This window comes from Phaseolus vulgaris, chromosome 2 (assembly GCF_000499845.2).
Source record: "Phaseolus vulgaris cultivar G19833 chromosome 2, P. vulgaris v2.0, whole genome shotgun sequence".
Taxonomy (NCBI): domain Eukaryota; kingdom Viridiplantae; phylum Streptophyta; class Magnoliopsida; order Fabales; family Fabaceae; genus Phaseolus; species Phaseolus vulgaris.
Window position 1 is genome coordinate 7,915,215 of NC_023758.2, and position 17,051 is coordinate 7,932,265.

Below are 17,051 nucleotides of genomic sequence, written 5' to 3' on the forward strand. Positions count from 1 at the left end.
TCTATACCTCTAAGGGGAGGAAGCCCAATGGGACCCTCATTAGAGAATAGATCTTCAAATTCACTTAAAAGATTTTCTATTTGAGGAGGTGAATTCATAAGTTCACTACTTGTGGCAGTGCATGTAAGTGCTCCTTTATAAAAGATAAGGCTTGGTTGTTCAACAAGAAGCAAATTTTCAAAAACGTTTTCAAGAGGCTTTTCTTGTTGACCAACCTTGTGGGAAGGAACACTCTTCTCCCACGCCTTCCTATCCCTAAGGATTTTCTCTTTTTCTAGCGCTTTTTTTTTTGTTTTCCTCATCCCTCTTTTGCTTCATTTGTATCTGGTCTTTTACCACTTGAGAATGTGGTAAAGGACTAAGTACAAACTTTTTATACTTGTGGGTGAAGGAAATCTCATTAGTGAGACCATCATGTAAGGTTTTCTTATCAAATTGCCATGGTCTCCCTAATAAGATATGACAAGCTTCCATAGGTACTACATCACATAAAACCTTATCTTTGTAGTTCCCTATGGAAAACTTGATTTCCACTTGCTTGTCTACATGTAGTTCCCCATTTTCATTAAGCCATTGAAGTTTATAAGGTTTTGGGTGAGGAACTACTTGTAGCTTAAGCTTCTCCACCATCCTAGCACTACAACAATTGCAACTAGATCCACTATCCACAATGAGAGAGCATATGTTTTCTAAAACATTGCATCTTGTATGAAATATGTTCTCTCTTTGTGTTTCAATGGATGTGCTAGGGTGATTGTTGAGGGTTCTCCTAATCATAAGCAATTCTCCCTCTAGTGGAGCTACCCTCTCATCCTCTCCCCCCTCCTCTCTCTCACTAGGCTCATCCTCGCCACTAGTGTACTCATCTACACCCTTAAGAAACAAAGTCCTTTGGTTTGGACATTGTGCTTGCACATGCCCTCTACCATAGCACTTGAAACACTTAACATCTCGAGCCCGGATGAGTGGGGTGGAGGTTTCTTTGGTGAAAGGTTTGGTAGGTTCTTTTGGTTTTTCTTTTGATGTACTACCCTCCCTTCTAAACTCTTTCTTGGGATAAAAGTTAGAGTAAGGGCTCACCTTTTGACTTGACGTTTTGCGTAAAATTTGTTGCTCAAGTCTATCTTCTTGGTAAGGTAAGAGCTCCACTCTATCTTTTATCTCAAGTGATAGGCCACTAAGGAACCTAGCTATTGTGGTATCCTCCTCTTCTCTAATGGATGCTCTCATCATGTAGAGCTCCATTTTTTGTCTATACTCTTCCACACTCATGTTTTTTTGTTGGAGTCTTTGGAGCTTGTCCATCAACTCCCTATGATAGTAGGAAGGTATGTGTCGGCGTCTTAGGGCTCCCCTAAGGTCATTCCAATATGTAATGGGAGGTTCCCTATGAAGACGCCTTTCTCTTTCGAGAGAGGTCCACCAATACATGGCGTTCCCTTGGAAGCTAAGGGCGGCTAAGGGTACCTTACGTTCCTCACTTACCCTATGACAAGCAAAGAGTTGTTCTACCTTCATCTTCCAATCTAGATAGATTTCTACATTTTCTTTTCCATGAAAATGAGGTAGGTCTACTCTAGTTTTCCTTGGCACCTCTTGCTCCCTTTGCCTATTCCTTCTAGGGGTGGCTGGTAGTAGTCATTAATTCTAAGGCTTCCCTCCCCTAGAGACTCATTACTCCTAGATGTATGAGTATGAGTTTTTTTTTATTTTTGTGATTTTTGGGATTTCTCCTCTTGGGCTTTAGCCAATTCATTGATTTTATTCTCATTCTCCAATTGTCTAAAAGAAATCATTTGTACAGCTTGTGAAACTTCTTTTAAAAGAGATTTTATAGATTTGACTTCACTTTCAATAGACTTTGGAGAGTGAGGAGGTGAAGACATGACTAAAGTTTTTGTGTATATAAGTGTTTTACTTTAAGGAAATTTAGGAAAGTCAAAGAAGGTAGTTTTCCAAGTAAGGGAGGTGAGTCACAAAGGACTACTTAAGTACCAAGCCTTTGCCTTAGCCAAAAACTATCCCTCAATGTCTTCACACAAAACTTCCTCTTAGTACTACTTAGAACACAATTAAGTTGAGAAATCAAAACTTTTTTTTCAATGCAAGAAAACAATGTATGCTAACTAATCAACAAAGCTAGACGGTTTATCACAAACTTAACAAAATAAGCATGCAAAGCGTCACTACTAAGTAAAAGAAAAGGCAATTACAAACAATTAACAATTGCCAATTAAGAATTCTATACTAGTCGGCCCTAGGTGAGGCTTCTTGGACACTTTGAGCCCTTGAAGACACACTCACCGTCTAAATCGTAATTAAGAGGTAATTAACGCAAATTAAGTTGCAAGGAAATTAAGAAAAACTCCCTTTGTTGATCCTCTTTTTGCTAATTGCACTTCCTTGTTATCTTTGCTTGTTGGCCCTCCAAGTGTTTGTAGTGTTTTTCAAGAAAGCTTGTTTCGGCCTTGACTTTGTTTCCCCTTAGAATGAAGGTTTTAATTCTCCAATTCCAGCACCTATCAAAAGACTAGACCTTACCCAAGTCAAGTTTCCATTCAATTAAGCACCAAAGGAGAAATAAATTCCAGCACCAAATTAGAGGTCAACGAACAAAAGCAAGAAACAATTTAATTGAATAAAACAGTACCACCAAAAGCAGTTAGATTATGACAACTAGAAAGAGGTCCAAGAAATATTAAGCAAGCAAATAAAAGGTACCAAAATAAAGGTAGACACACAAAAGAATCCTAAGAATGGCACTAGAATTAGATGACCAAATAAAAAAACAGCACCACTGGAAAATGTTGTGGGCCAGAAACGTGTTTTTCCCCAATTTATGCTGAGTTGTGTTTTTAAGATATGATTCTGAAATTTGATATGCAAGATATTCAAGATCTTAGCTAAAATCTGGCTTTGGAATCACTCAAAACGCATGCACCAATTTTTTTTAATAAATTTTGCAATTTTGGTGTTCAGTTACGCCAGCTGTAGCGCCTCAGATTTGCACACTGATTTTAAAAGATTTATCATTTTTTTTCTGTTGATTCTTTTGGACTAATTCTTTTTTTGTCCTTTCTATAACACTTCAAACTTGCATATTCCAGAGAATCAAAATTTTCCTATTAGCAAAAATATTTTTCTGGAACAAAACAGCCAGCACAGAAAATTTGAAACAGGGGATTCTGGAAAAAAAACAGCAAGATACCAAAATTTAAACACAATAGAATTTGTGTAGGATCTAAACACAAATAGGAACTCAAACTAAAATTAAAAAGGCACCAAAAGATCAAAGAACAACAGATTCAAAGCAATTAAAGATACCCAAAATCAAGAAACAATCAAGCCAAATAAAGGACTACTAAGAATTGTTGACATTGTGGATGAACATGACTTGACAAAACATATAAGATTCAGAAATTAAAGACTCAAAAGCATAATATGAACCAAATAAGAAAGCAATAAAGACTCAAAAGCCTAAAAGAAAACAGCAACTCAAAGGTGTATGGAATCCTATCACAATTAGCACAAGAAATTGTTCAAGATCAATTGAACAAAAGTGCTTCGGTTGGATCTTCCACAAAGCACACCTAAACAAATTAAAATGCAAAAAAACAGCAAGACAATTATGGAAATAAGATGAACAACATGAAATAAAGAAGAACTAGAAATGAAAAGACCAAAAGCAACTCATCTTGAAGAACCAAGCTCATGATACCAAATGATGGCAAATTTCATGAAGGTCTTCTTGAATCATGTAAGAAAAATGGTGCGGAAGCTATGAAGGTGTGTGAGCAAGATCCTCCTAAGAGTGGTGTTGATCTTGAAGGTGCATGATAGGTATGAACATAGGGAGGTTCGGCCAGCCCAAGGAAAGATGAAGGATGTGAAGTTTAGAGCCTAGAGTTATAGGGAGAAGCAAAGCTTGGCACAAAATGGCAGCATAACTTTACTCACAATAAACTTGCAAATACAAGGTGTAGGCCTTCCTATTTATAAGCTAGATGGCCGTATAAACTAAGCTAATATCTAATGAAATGAAAGCCAAATGAAATGCAAATCACCAAGCACATGTGCCATGTGCTCATGACCGGCCAAAGCTAAAGAGATTCTAGAATGTTCACACAATTATGCTTTCTACACTACTCTAATTACTAAGCACCCCTAATGGGCCTCCATGTAACATGTACAAGGCTTTCTCTCTTCCATCCGTGGCTTCATTCAATTGGGCGTGAATGTGCTTAGCCATTGATCTTGTAATTGGGCCTAGACGGTCTAGGCCTCCCCCTAGACGCTCCATGTGTAGCCTTCCCTCTTCTCGTCCTAGACGCTCCTTCCTTGAGTCTAGACGCTCATCATGGTCTAGCTTTGGGTCTTGGCTTTCATGGTGGGATGTGCTTGGCCCTCCTCCATCAATAACATTACTCAATTTAATCTTCAAAATACAAGGTGTAGGCTCCTCCTGATGGAGGAGGGCCAAGCACATCTAGACATGGGAGCCAAAGCCCACACCATGAAGAGCGTCTAGACCAAGGAGAGCGTCTAGCTCCAAGGAATGAGCGTCTAGGCCGTGAAGAAGGGAAGCTACCCATGGAGCGTCTAGGTGTGACCGGTCATGGCACATGGCCTAGGCTTTGCATTTCATTTGGTTTACATTTCATTATGTATTAGCTTAGGTCTTACGTCCCAAATAGCCTATAAATAGGGAGGCTATCTCATGTATTTTCCAAGTTTATTGTGAGTAAAGTTATGCTGCCATTTTGTGCCAAACTTTGCTTCTCCCTAGAATCCTAGGCTCTAAACTTCAATTCCTTCATCTTTTTCCTTGAGCTGGCCGAACCACTCAATACCCATATTTATCATGCACCTACAAGATCAACACCACTCTTAGGGGAGGATCTTGCTCACTCTCATTCATTGCTTCCGCCCCATACTCTACATTGATTTAAGAAGAACTTCATGAAAATGCCATCATTTGGTATCATGAGCTTTGGTTCTTCAAGATGAGTAGCTCCTTGTCTTTTCAATTTTAGTTCTTCTTTATTTCATATTGTCATTTACTTTCCATACTTGTCTTGCTGTTTTTTACATTTTAATTTGTTCTTGGTGTGCTTTGTGAAAGATCCAACCGAAGCACTCTTGTTCAATTGATTTTGAACAATTTCTTGTGCAATTTGTGATAGGATTCCATACACCTTTGTGTTGCTATTTTCTTTTAGGCTTTTGAGTCTTTATTGCTTTCATTATTTGGTTCATATTATGCTTTGAGTCTTTAATTTTCTGAATCTATACATGTTTTGTCAAGTCATGTTCATCCATATTGTCAACAATTCATAGTAGTCCTTTTATTTGGCTTGATTGTTTCTTGATTTTGGGTCTCTTTAATTGCTTGAATATGCTGTTCTTTGCTCCTTTGGTGCCTTTTTAATTTTAGTTTGAGTTCATATTGTGTTTAGATCATACACAATTCTATTTCACAAATTTCCATTGTGTCTAAACTTTGGTATCTTGCCGTTTTTGTTCCCAGTGTTCAGATTCCCCTGTTTTCACCTTCTCTGTTTTGGCTGTTTTAACCCAGAAAAATATTTCTACTCATAGGAAAATTTTGATTCTCTGGAAAATGCAAGTTTAAAGTGTTATAGAAAGGACAAAAATGAATTAGGTCAAAAGAAGCAACAGAAAAAAAATGATAAATCTTTTAAAATCAGAGTGCAAATCTGAAGCGCTCCAGCTGGCCTAACCGAACAACAAAATTGCAAAATTTATTAAAAAAAAATGGTGCATGCGTTTTGAGTGATTCCAAAGCCAGATTTTAGATAAGATCCTGAATCTCTTGCATATCAAATTTCAGAGTCAAATTTTAAAAATACAGCTCAGCATAAATCGGGGAACAAACACGTTTTCTGGCCCACAACATTTTCCAGTGGTGCTGTTTTTTTTATTTGGTCATCTAATCTAGTGCTTTTCTTTAGGAATTCTTTTGTGTGCCAACCTTTAATTGAGTACCTTTATTTGTTTGCTTTAATTTCTTGACTCTCTTTCTAGTTGTCATCATCTAAATCCTTTTGGTGGTACTGTTTTATTCAATTACATTTGTTTCTTGCTTTTGTTCTTTGACTTCTAATTTGGGTGCTGGAATTTATTCTTCTTTGGTGCTTATGTGAATGGGAACTTGATTTGGTTAAGGTTTAGCCCTTTGCTAGGTGCTGGAAATTGGAGAATTAAAGACCATCATTCTAAGGAGAAGACAAGGCCAAAGCCGAAACAAGCATTCTTGAAATAAACACTACAAACACTTGGAAGATCAACAATCAAAGACAACAAGGAAGTGCACTAATCAAAAAGAGGATCAACAAAGGGAGTTCTCTTATTTCCTTTGCAACTTGGTTTATTGTTAATTACCTTGTTAATTACGTTTTAGACGGTGAGTGTGTCTTCAAGGGCTCAAAGTGTCCAAGAAGCCTCACCTAGGGCCGAATAGTATAGCATTCTTGATTAGTAATTGTTACTTGTTTGTAATTGCTTTTCTTTTGCTTTCATAGCTACGTTTTGCATGTTTAATTTTGTTTAATTTGTGTGCTAAACCGACTAGCTTTGTTGCATAGTTAGCTTACATTGTTTTCTTGCATTTATTTCTCAACTTATTTGTGTTCTAAGTGTTTCACTAAGAGGAAGTCTTGTGTGAAGATATTGGAGGATAGTTTTTGGCAAGGAAAAAGCTTGGTACTTAAGTAGTCCTTTGTGACTCACCTCCCTTACCTGGAAAACTACCTTCTTTAACTTTCCTAAACTTTCTCAAAGTAAAACACCTATATACACAAAGTTTTAGCCATGTCTTCTTCTTCTCACTCTCCAAAGTCTATAGAAAGTGAAGTAAAATCTTTGAAAACTCTTTTAAAAGAAGTATCCCAAGCGGTACAATTGATATCTTTTAGACAATTGGAGAATGAGAACAAAATCAATGAGTTGGCTAAAGCTCAAGAAGAGAAGTCACAAAAAACACAAAAATAAAAAAAAACGCTTACTCATGCATCTCAAAGTATTGAGTATCTAGGGGAGGGAAGCCGTAGAATCAATGATTATTACCAACCACCCCCTAGAAGAACTAGGCAAAGGGAACAAGAGGTGCCAAGGGAAACTAGAGTAGACCTACCTCATTTTCATGGAAAGGAAAATGTAGAAATATATCTAGATTGGGAGATGAAGGTAGAGCAACTCTTTGCTTGCCATAGGGTAAGTGAGGAACGAAAGGTACCCTTAGCCACCCTTAGTTTCCAAGGAAACGCCATGTATTGGTGGACCTCTCTCGAAAGAGAAAGACGTCTTCATAGGGAACCTTCCATTACATATTGGAATGACCTTAGGGGAGCCCTAAGACGTCGACATATACCTTCCTACTACCATAGGGAGTTGATGGACAAGCTCCAAAGACTCCAACAAAAGAACATGAGTGTGGAAGAGTATAGGCAAAAAATGGAGCTTTACATGATGAGAGCATCCATTAGAGAAGAGGAGGAAACCACCATAGCTAGGTTCCTTAGTGGCCTATCACTTGAGATAAGAGATAGAGTAGAGCTCTTACCTTATCAAGACTTGAATGATTTGGTTCAACTTTGCATTAAAGTTGAGCAACAAAACTTGCGCAAAACATCAAGTCAAAAGGTGAGCCCCTATTCTAGCTTTTATCCCAAGAAAGAGTTTAGAAGGGAGGGTAGTACATCCAAGGAAAAACCAAAAGAGCCTACCAAGCCCTTCACCAAAGAAACCTCAACCCCACCCATCCGAGCTAGAGATGTTAAGTGTTTTAAGTGCTATGGTAGGGGGCATGTGCAAGCACAATGTCCAAACCAAAGGACTTTGTTTCTTAAAGGTGTAGATGAGTACACTAGTGGCGAGGATGAGCCTAGTGAGAGAGAGGAAGGGGGAGAGGATGAGAGGGTAGCTCCACTAGAGGGAGAATTGCTTATGATTAGGAGAACCCTCAACAATCACCCTAGCACATCCATAGAAACACAAAGAGAGAACATATTTCATACAAGATGCAATGTTTTAGAAAACATATGCTCTCTCATTGTGGATAGTGGTTCTAGTTGTAATTGTTGTAGTGCTAGGATGGTTGAAAAGCTTAAGCTACAAGTGGTTCCCCACCCAAAACCTTACAAACTTCAATGGCTTAATGAAAATGAGGAACTACATGTAGAAAAGCAAGTGGAAATCAAGTTTTTCATAGGGAACTACAAGGACAAAGTTTTATGTGATGTAGTGCCTATGGAAGCTTGTCATATTTTATTAGGGAGACCATGGCAATTTGATAAGAAAACCTTGCATGATGGTCTCACTAACGAAATTTCCTTCACCCATAAGTATAAAAAGATTGTACTTAGTCCTTTACCACATTCTCAAGTGGTAAAAGACCAAATACAAATGAAGCAAAAGAGGGATGAGGAAAACAAAAAAATAGAGCGCTAGAAAAAGAGAAAATCCTTAGGGATAGGGAGGCGTGGGAAAAGAGTGTTCCTTCCCACAAGGTTGCTCAACAAGAAAAGCCTCTTGAAAACGTTTTTGAAAACTTGCTTCTTGTTGAACAACCAAGCCTTATCTTGTGTAAAGGAGCACTTACATGCACTGCCACAAGTAGTGAACTTATGAATTTACCTCCTCAAATCGAAAATCTTTTGAGTGAATTTGAAGATCTATTCTCACAAGAAGGACCCATTGGGCTTCCTCCTCTAAGGGGAATAGAACATCAAATTGACTTTATCCCAGGGGCAAGCCTACCAAATAGGCCTGCTTATAGAACCAACCCCGAGGAAACTAAGGAGATAGAATCACAAGTTCAAGACTTGTTGGAGAAGGGTTGGGTTCAAAAGAGCCTAAGCCCTTGTGCTGTACCTGTCTTGTTGGTGCCAAAAAAAGATGGAAAATGGCGCATGTGTTGTGATTGTCGAGCAATCAACAACATCACCATCAAGTATAGGCATCCAATTCCAAGGCTTGATGATATGCTTGATGAATTGCATGGGTCAACTCTATTCTAAAAAATTGACCTTAAAAGTGGATATCACCAAATTCGAATCAAGGAGGGTGATGAGTGGAAAACCGCTTTTAAGACCAAATTTGGATTATACGAGTGGTTGGTGATGCCCTTTGGGCTTACTAATGCCCCAAGTACATTCATGAAGCTTATGAATCACACCTTGAAGGATTGTATAGGTAAATATGTAGTAGTTTACTTTGATGATATTTTAGTATATAGTAAAACCCTAGAAGACCATCTAAGTCACCCTAGGGAAGTTCTTCTAGTTCTTAGGAAAAATAGTCTTTTTGCAAATAGGGATAAGTGTACCTTTTGTGTAGATAGTGTAGTCTTCTTAGGCTTCATAGTAAACAATAAGGGGGTGCATGTAGATCCCGAGAAAATCAAAGCCATCCGAGAGTGGCCAACTCCACAAAATGTAAGTGATGTAAGAAGTTTTCATGGGTTAGCTAGCTTCTATAGAAGGTTTGTGCCTAATTTTTCTAGCCCAGCATCTCCTTTGAATGAACTTGTTAAAAAAGATGTTGCATTTTGTTGGAATGAAAAGCATGAGCAAGCCTTTCAAAGGCTAAAAGCTCAACTCACCAATGCACCCATCCTATCTCTTCCAAATTTTTCCAAAACTTTTGAGATAGAGTGTGATGCATCGGGGGTAGGCATAGGTGCGGTTTTGTTGCAAGGTGGACACCCCATTGCTTATTTTAGTGAAAAACTCCATGGTGCCACCCTCAACTACCCCACCTATGACAAAGAGCTCTATACTCTTGTGCGAGCCCTAAAGACTTGGGAACACTACCCTGTGTCTAAAGAATTTGTCATCCATAGTGATCACGAGTCTTTAAAATATTTAAAGGGCCAACACAAGCTCAACAAGAGACATGCTAAATGGATGGAATTTCTTGAACAATTTCCTTATGTAATCAAATACAAGAAAGGGAGCACCAATATAGTGGCCGATGCTCTTTCAAGACGGCATACACTCCTTTCAAAATTGGGTGCCCAAATTCTTAGATTTGACCACATAAGAGAACTTTACCAAGATGATCAAGAATTCTCATCCATCTATGCCCAATGTCTACATAGAGCGCAAGGAGGTTACTATGTGTCCGAGGGATATCTTTTTAAAGAGGGAAAACTTTGCATTCCCCAAGGAACCCATAGGAAACTCCTTGTCAAAGAATCAAATGAGGGGGGACTCATGGGCCACTTTGGAGTTGATAAAACTCTAGATCTTTTAAAAGCAAAATTTTGTTGGCCCCACATGAGGAAAGATGTCCAACGACATTGTTCTAGATGCATCTCCTGTTTAAAAGCAAAGTCTAGAACAATGCCGCATGGACTCTACACCCCTTTGCCGATTGCGAATGCTCCTTGGGAAGACATTAGCATGGATTTCATTTTAGGACTTCCTAGGACTGCAAGAGGCCATGACTCTATCTTTGTGGTAGTGGACCGTTTTAACAAAATGTCCCATTTTATTCCATGCCACAAAGTAGATGATGCTCAAAATATTTCTAAACTCTTCTTTAGAGAAGTGGTGAGACTCCATGGTCTCCCTAGAAGTATAGTGTCCGATAGAGATCCCAAGTTTATCAGCCACTTTTGGAAAACTCTTTGGGGTAAACTTGGAACAAGACTACAATTTTCAACTTCTTGTCATCCTCAAACGGATGGATAAACCGAAGTAGTCAATAGATCTCTTGGAACTATGCTTAGGGCTATCATGAAGGGCAGCCACAAATCTTGGGATGAGTACCTTCCCCATTTTGAATTTGCTTACAATAGAGTAGTTCACAAGACTACTAATGCTTCTCCTTTTGAAGTAGTATATGGCTTTAATCCTCTCACACCCATGGATTTGATACCCCTTCCTAATCCACAAGATTTTGTGCATAAGGAAGGCGTAATCAAAGCTGATTTTGTAAAGAAAATGCATGAGAAGATTAAACTCCAAATACAACAACAAAATGAGAAGTACACAAAATACAACAATAAAGGGAAGAGAGAAATAATTTTTGAGGAGGGAGACTTAGTTTGGCTTCACCTTCGCAATGTTAGATTTCCAACTCAAAGGAAGTCCAAACTAAGTCCCCGAGGAGATGGACCTTTCCAAGTTCTCAAGCGAGTCAACAACAATGCATATAAATTGGACCTACCTCTTGAATATGGAGTACATGACACTTTTAATGTAATTGATCTTTCTCCATTTGTAGGTACCAATGACGATGACGAGCTGGATTTGAGGACAAATCCTTTCCAAGGGGGAGGGGATGATGGAGGAGGGCCAAGCACATCTAGCCATGGGAGCCAAAGCCCACACCATGAAGAGCGTCTAGACCAAGGAGAGCGTCTAGCTCCAAGGAATGAGCGTCTAGGCCGTGAAGAAGGGAAGCTACCCATGGAGCGTCTAGGTGTGGAACTAGACCGTCTAGGTCCTCTCACAAGATCAATGGCTAAGCATGTACAAGCACAAGTGGATGAAGCCACGGATGGAAGAGAGAAAGCCTTGTATATGTTGCATCAAGGCCCAATAGGGGTACTTAGTAGATAGGGTAGTGTAGAAAGCACATTTGAATGAAACATTCTAGAACTTTGCTAGGTGTGACCGGTCATGGCACATGGCCTAGGCTTTGCATTTCATTATGTATTAGCTTAGGTCTTACGTCCCAAATAGCCTATAAATAGGGAGGCTATCTCATGTATTTTCCAAGTTTATTGTGAGTAAAGTTATGCTGCCATTTTGTGCCAAACTTTGCTTCTCCCTAGAATCCTAGGCTCTAAACTTCAATTCCTTCATCTTTTCCCTTGAGCTGGCCGAACCACTCAATACCCATACTTATCATGCACCTACAAGATCAACACCACTCTTAGGAGGATCTTGCTCACTCTCATTCATTGCTTCCGCCCCATACTCTACATTGATTCAAGAAGAACTTCATGAAAATGCCATCACCTCCTTTTATATGCTAAAGAGGACCTTAATGCAACCCTAATGCTAATCAAAATGAAATGCAAATTACTCCACATGGAGCACATGGAGCACATGGCCGGCCATGTGAGGAAACATTCTAGAATGTGAGCAAATCTAGCGTAAATCACATGGAATCAAGTTTATGATATTCACACTACACTTAATACTAAGCTACCCCTAATGGGCCTTCATGTAGCATAAACAAATCTGCATGGATTCGCTTGGCCATGGACTTTAGCAATTTGGTCCTAGACGCTCCTTTCATTGGCCTAGACGCTCCTCCCTTAGCCCTAGACGCTTTTGGTTTGGCTTTGGATGCTCATGTCTTGGCTCTTGTCTTTCTTGTGAGGTTGTGCTTGGCCCTCTTCCATCATCCCCTCCCTCTTGAAAAGGATTTGTCCTCAAATTCAATGCTTTTCTTCAGCTAGGGGGATGGCTGTGGCTGGATGGTGTCCATCATCTCCTCCTTCTTGAGAAGATCTATTCTCAGATCTACAGACTTGATCTCGAATAGCAGCCTCTTGCTTCGTCAAGGTGTGTCCTCCCGGATCAAATGTCAATCTATGGGAATCTTGAAACAAAGCAAAGGAGTTAGTATGAGCATTTGGAGAAAACTTAATTGTGTGAAGTTGCCATTTTTGTTTTTCTTTTGTTTTCGGCAACTTCTCACAATATTTCCCTTTTGATGGTTGTGTGTGTCCTCTAATCCTCTTATGTTTTCTAAAATTTCCAATAGTAGTTACTGGTCCCTTAGGCATAATTCTTTTAGGAGGTGGTAACAACTTTAAAAGGGCAAGAGGACTATTGATGGAGGAGGGCCAAGCACATCTAGCCATGAAAGCCAAAGTCCAACACTAGACCATGAAGAGTGTCTAGGCCATGATGAGCGTCTAGCTAGAAGGAAGGAATGTCTAGGACGTGAAGAGGAAAGGCTACCCATGGAGCGTCTAGGAGGAGACCTAGACCGTCTAGGGCCTATCACAAGGTCAATGGCTAAGCATATTCAAGCCCAATTGAATGAAGCCACGGATGGAAGAGAGAAAGCCTTGTACATGTTGCATAAAGGCCCATTAGGGGTGCTTAGTAATTAGAGTAGTGTAAAAAACATATTTGAGTGAAACATTCTAGAAACTCTCTAGGTTTGGCCGGTCATGAGCACATGGCACATGTGCTTTGTGAATTGCATTTAATTTGGCTTTCATTTCATTAGACATTAGCTTAAAACTTACGGCCATTTAGCTTATAAATAGGAAGGCCTACACCTTGTATTTGCAAGTTTATTGTGAGTAAAGTTATGCTGCCATTTTGTGCCAAGCTTTGCTTCTCTTAGAATTCTAGGCTCTAAACTTCACTTCCTTCACATCTCCTTAGGCTGGCCGAACCTCCCTATATTCATACCTATCATGCACCTTCAAGATCAACACCACTCTTAGGAGGATCTTGCACACACACCTTCATAGCTTCCGCACCACTTTCTTACATGATTCAAGAAGACCTTCATGAAAATGGCATCATTTGGTATCATGAGCTTGGTTCTTCAAGATGAGTTGCTTTTGGTCTTTTCATTTCTAGTTCTTCTTTTATTTCATGTTGTTTATCTTATTTCCATAATTGTCTTGCTGTTTTTTGCATTTTAATTTGTTTTGGTGTGCTTTGTGGAAGATCCAACCGAAGCACTTTTGTTCAATTGATCTTGAACAAGTTCTTGTGCAATTTGTGATAGGATTCCATACACCTTTGAGTTGCTATTTTCTTTTAGGCTTTTGAGTCCTTATTGCTTTCTTATTTGGTTCATATTAAGCTTTTGAATCTTTAATTTCTGAATCTTATATGTTTTGTCAAGTCATGTTCATCCACAATGTCAACAATTCTTAGTAGTCCTTTATTTGGCTTGATTGTTTCTTGAATTTTGGGTATCTTTAATTGCTTTGAATCTGCTGTTCTTTGATCTTTCGGTGCCTTTTTAATTTTAGTTTGAGTTCATATTGTGTTTAGATCCTACACAATTCTATTTCACAAATTCCATTGTGTTTAAATTTTGGTATCTTGCTGTTTTTTGTTTCCAGTTTCCAGAATCCCCTGTTTCAAATTTTTTGTGCTGGCTGTTTTGATCCAGAAAAATATTTTCACTCATAGGAAAATTTTGATTCTCTGGAATATGCAAGTTTGAAGTGTTATAGAAAGGACAAAAAAAAAGAATTAGTTCAAAAGAATCAACAGAAAAAAATGATAAATCTTTTAAAATCAGTGTGCAAATCTGAGGCGCTACAGCTGGCGTAACTGAACACCAAAATTGCAAAATTTATTAAAAAAAATTGGTGCATGCGTTTTGAGTGATTCCAAAGCCAGATTTTAGCTAAGATCTTGAATATCTTGCATATCAAATTTCAGAATCATATCTTAAAAACACAGCTCAGCATAAATTGGAGAAAAACACGTTTCTAGCCCACAACATTTTCCAGTGGTGCTGTTTTTTTATTTGGTCATCTAATTCTAGTGTCATTCTTAGGGTTTAGGGTTTAGGGTTTTTGTGTGCCTACCTTTATTTGAGTACCTTTTATTTGCTTGCTTAATATTTCTTGGACATCTTTCTAGTTGTCATAATCTAACTCCTTTTGGTGGTACTGTTTTATTCAATTAAATTGTTTCTTGCTTTTGTTCGTTGACCTCTAATTTGGAGCTGGAATTTATTTCTCCTTTGGTGCTTAATTGAATGGAAACTTGACTTGGGTAAGGTCTAGTCTTTTGATAGGTGCTGGAATTGGAGAATTAAAACCTTCATTCTAAGGGGAAACAAAGCCAAGGCCGAAACAAGCTTTCTTGAAAAACACTACAAACACTTGGAGGGTCAACAAACAAAGACAACAAGGAAGTGCATTTAGCAAAAAGAGGGTCAACAAAGGGAGTTTTTCTTAATTTCCTTACAACTTAATTTGTGTTAATTACCTCTTAATTACGTTTTAGACGGTGAGTGTGTCTTCAAGGGCTCAAAGTGTCCAAGAAGCCTTACCTAGGACCGACTAGTATAGAATTCTTAATTAGCAATTGTTAATTGTTTGTAATTGCCTTTTCTTTTGTTTAGTAGTGACGCTTTGCATGCTTATTTTGTGTTAAACCGACTAGCTTTGTGAAATTAGTTAGCATACATTGTCTTCTTGCATTGAAAAAAAAAAAAAGGTTTTGATTTCTCAACATAATTGTGTTCTAAGTATTTTACTAAGAGGAAGTTTTGTGTGGAGACATTGAGGGATAGTTTTTGGCTAAGGCAAAGGCTTGGTACTTAAGTAGTCCTTTGTGACTCACCTCCCTTACCTGGAAAACTACCTTCTTTGACTTTCCTAAATTTCCTCAAGGTAAAACACTTATATACACCAAAACTTTAGCCATGTCTCCTACTCCTCACTCTCCAAAGTCTATTGAAAGTGAAGTCAAATATATAAAATCTCTTTTAAAAGAAGTTTCACAAGCTGTACAAATGATTTCCTTTAGACAATTGGAGAATGAGAATAAAATCAATGAATTGGCTAAAGCCCAAAAGGAGAAATCCCAAAAATCACAAAAAAAAAAAAAAAACTGATACTCATGCATCTAGGAGTAATGAGTCTCTAGGGGAGGGAAGCCTTAGAATTAATGACTACTACCAACCACCCCCTAGAAGGAATAGGCAAAGGGAGCAAGAGGTGCCAAGGGAAACTAGAGTAGACCTACCTCATTTTCATGGAAAGGAAAATGTAGAAATCTAACTAGATTGGGAGATGAAGGTAGAACAACTCTTTGCTTGCCATAGGGTAAGTGAGGAACGTAAAGTACCCTTAGCCGCCCTTAGCTTCCAAGGGAACGCCATGTATTGGTGGACCTCTCTCGAAAGAGAAAGGCGACTTCATAGGGAACCTCCCATTACATATTGGAATGACCTTAGGGGAGCCCTAAGACGCCGACACATACCTTCCTACTACCATAGGGAGTTGATGGATAAGCTCCAAAGACTCCAACAAAAAAACATGAGTGTGGAAGAGTATAGACAAAAAATGGAGCTCTACATGATGAGAGCCTCCATTAGAGAAGAGGAGGATACCACAATAGTTAGGTTCCTTAGTGGCCTATCACTTGAGATAAGAGATAGAGTGGTGCTCTTACCTTACCAAGACTTGAATGATTTGGTTCAACTTTGCATTAAAGTTGAGCAACAAATTTTACGCAAAACATCAAGTCAAAATGTGAGCCCTTACTCTAACTTTTATCCCAAGAAAGAGTTTAGAAGAGAGGGTAGTACATCAAAAGAAAAACCAAAAGAACCTACCAAACCTTTCACCAAAGAAACCTCCACCCCACCCATCCGAGCTAGAGATGTCAAGTGTTTCAAGTGCTATGGTAGAGGGCATGTGCAAGCACAATGTCCAAACCAAAGGACTTTGTTTCTTAAGGGTGTAGATGAGTACACTAGTGCCGAGGATGAGCCTAGTGAGAGAGAGGAGGGGGGAGAGGATGAGAGGGTAGCTCCACTAGAGGGAGAATTGCTTATGATTAGGAGAACCCTCAACAATCACCCTAGCACATCCATTGAAACACAAAGAGAGAACATATTTCATACAAGATGCAATGGTTTAGAAAACATATGCTCTCTCATTGTGAATAGTGGATCTAGTTGTAATTGTTGTAGTGCTAGGATGGTGGAGAAGCTTAAGCTACAAGTAGTTCCTCACCCAAAACCTTATAAACTTCAATGGCTTAATGAAAATGGGGAACTACATGTAGACAAGCAAGTGGAAATCAAGTTTTACATAGGGAATTACAAAGATAAGGTTTGATGTGATGTAGTCCCTATGGAAGCTTGTCATATTTTATTAGGGAGACCATGGCAATTTGATAAGAAAACCTTGCATGATGGTCTCACTAACGAAATTTCCTTCACCCACAAGTATAAAAAGTTTGTACTTAGTCCTTTACCACATTCTCAAGTGGTAAAAGACCAAATACAAATGAAGCAAAAGAGGGATGAGGAAAAAAAAAAGCGCTAGAAAAAGAGAAAATCCTTAGGGATAG

General features: G+C 38.7%; 1 long non-coding RNA gene across 1 annotated transcript; it reads right to left on the bottom strand.

Moving 5' to 3' along the window:
• Positions 1–3,925: 3,925 nt before the first annotated feature.
• Positions 3,926–15,869, bottom strand: LOC137810567 (uncharacterized). The gene is made up of 2 exons (XR_011080922.1): positions 11,991–15,869; positions 3,926–4,459 (listed from the first exon to the last, which is right to left on the bottom strand). It is a non-coding gene; the product is annotated as an uncharacterized lncRNA (long non-coding RNA).
• Between the last annotated feature and the right edge of the window lie 1,182 nt (positions 15,870–17,051).